Source organism: Schistocerca cancellata, chromosome 3 (genome assembly GCF_023864275.1).
Source record: "Schistocerca cancellata isolate TAMUIC-IGC-003103 chromosome 3, iqSchCanc2.1, whole genome shotgun sequence".
NCBI classification, from domain to species: domain Eukaryota; kingdom Metazoa; phylum Arthropoda; class Insecta; order Orthoptera; family Acrididae; genus Schistocerca; species Schistocerca cancellata.
In genome coordinates, this window is record NC_064628.1 from 78,392,177 (window position 1) to 78,394,432 (window position 2,256).

At 43.4% G+C, this 2,256-nt stretch overlaps 1 pseudogene; it reads right to left on the reverse strand.

Annotated features, from left to right (window-relative positions):
* Window positions 1-441: 441 nt before the first annotated feature.
* LOC126177656 (5S ribosomal RNA) lies at window positions 442-559 on the reverse strand (annotated as a pseudogene).
* Window positions 560-2,256: the final 1,697 nt, after the last annotated feature.

Below are 2,256 nucleotides of genomic sequence, written 5' to 3' on the forward strand. Positions count from 1 at the left end.
TCATGTAGTTTTTTTCGTCCTGAGTCTGTACCTGCCGACGATTTGAATAACCAACCATTTGACTCATAATCGTTGTAGATTTACATTTCTCGTCCAGCGTTTTTTAGTTTTAAGCAACATTTAGTGTATGTTGGTTATGACTCTTTCATCTAATCATGGAGGGGTCCAGAGATATAGTAGGTACATGGTCAGACCACGATTTATTATATACAGTCTAAAACTAAAAGACTAAACTCCTGCAGAACAGGCCATGAAGGTCCAACGGAACCGACCGACCGCCGTGTCATCCTGAGCCCATAGGCGTCACTGGATGCGAATATGGAGGGGCATGTGGTCAGCATACCGCACTCCCGAACGTACGTCAGTTTCCGAGACCGGAGCCGCTACTTCTCAATCAAGTATCTCCTCAGTTTGCCTCACAAGGGTTAAGTGCACCCCACTTGCCAACAGCGCTCGGCAGACCGGATGGTCACCCATCCAAGTGCTATCCCAGCCAGACAGCGCTTAACTTCGGTGATCTGACGGGAACTAGTGTTACCACTGCGGCAAGGCCGTTGGCTGTTATATACAGTCACGACACGATAAATGACAGCTTGCAAGAACCCCCCACTAGTTCTAAACCTCCAGGAATGACTCAGTTTAGCCGTTGTGACCGTAGATGGTGGTATAAAGGGCGTACAGTAAAACTGGCCAAGCTTTCCCACCCGAGTTTTACGATAATTAAGCCAGTCCGTCCTTGAACTCACCTAGTGAACCGTCGCGTAGGAATTCTTCCTACGTGTTATGTGGAGACGTTCTCGTAGTTGTATGTATCCTTGAAGACCGTAGTAGCGCCGTTGGATTCTGAAAGTGCTATAGCACAGTCTATGTTTTACGTAATGAAGCGGGAAGAAGTTTTTTTTGTGCGAATAACTTTTATACGGGATGCCATTATGGAGAGTTGTTTTAAGAAACACCGTAAAATGAACTTATTGATACTGATTATAAGCTAACTATTAACAGTAAGAGAGCATGGTCTACTGCATGACTAGAACAAAAGGCATCCTAAGATTGTACATCTTCAGTTATGCCAAAGTTATTCATTTATTAAATTAATGTTTCCTGGCACTGTAAAATTACTGAAGCATAGTATTTGTGACCCGTAGACTCCTCCTACAGAGTGGCAAAAGGCAACTTTCATTAGCAAATATTCAATAATAACAATTACTTGATTCGCTCCAGAATAAGTATACTTTCCCTACCTATTTCTTTGCTGAAGTCACGAACGATTTCTGCTCTGCTCTGCTCTGAAAGCGCCAGATGGCCAATCGTCTCTGCTAGTCAAAGTGGGAACTTACTTCTCGCTCCTTACTCCGTACATACTGCAGCGATGACACATTCACTTTACGTATGTGAAACAGCAGAACTGCAAATAAAGTAAAATGTGCTCTTGTCTGCAAATAGGGGATACCTTACAAGCTACAGCGACACAAGCGCCTTATTGGGAGAGATGTATGGTTGATTCTTTAAGTCACATACATCCTAAGAACACTGTTCCTTTTTACTGCTTTTTCTACGTAATTTACGAAATAATTATTTTATTTTTTGTCTCTCAAGCGTTAGTCATTGTATCGCTAGACGTGGAAGATCCTACCACCAACAGAATATGTCGCCAGTAAGAAGCACGGATATGTACTTTCGTGTGTAAAAAGGTGTGACATTTCATCCGTCGCTTCATTTTGTGTTTCAGTCTTTAGGGCATACATTGCCGAAATTACGCCTTTCATTTTTATTTTTTACTGTGAGAGATTAGACTTCACCTGAGTCTCTGCAAGACGACACAATTTACAGTAAAAATGGTTCAAATGGCTCTGAGCACTATGAGACTTAACATCTGAGGCATCAGTCCCGAAGACTTATAACTACTTAAACCTAACTAACCTAAGGACAACACACACATCCATGCCCTAGACAGGATTCGAACCTGCGACCGTAGCAGCAGCGCGGTTCCAGACTGAAGCGCCTAGAACCGCTCCGCCACAACGGCTGGCAATTTACACTTGTTGTTGTTGTTTTGGTCTTCAGTCCTGAGACTGGTTTGATGCAGCTCTCCATGCTACTCTATCCTGTGCAAGCTTCTTCATCTCCCAGTACCTACTATAACCTACGTCCTTCTGAATCTGCTTAGTGTATTCATCTCTTGGTCTCCCTCTACGATTTTTACCCTCCACGCTGCCCTCCAACGCTAAATTTGTGATCCCTTGATGCCTCAAAACA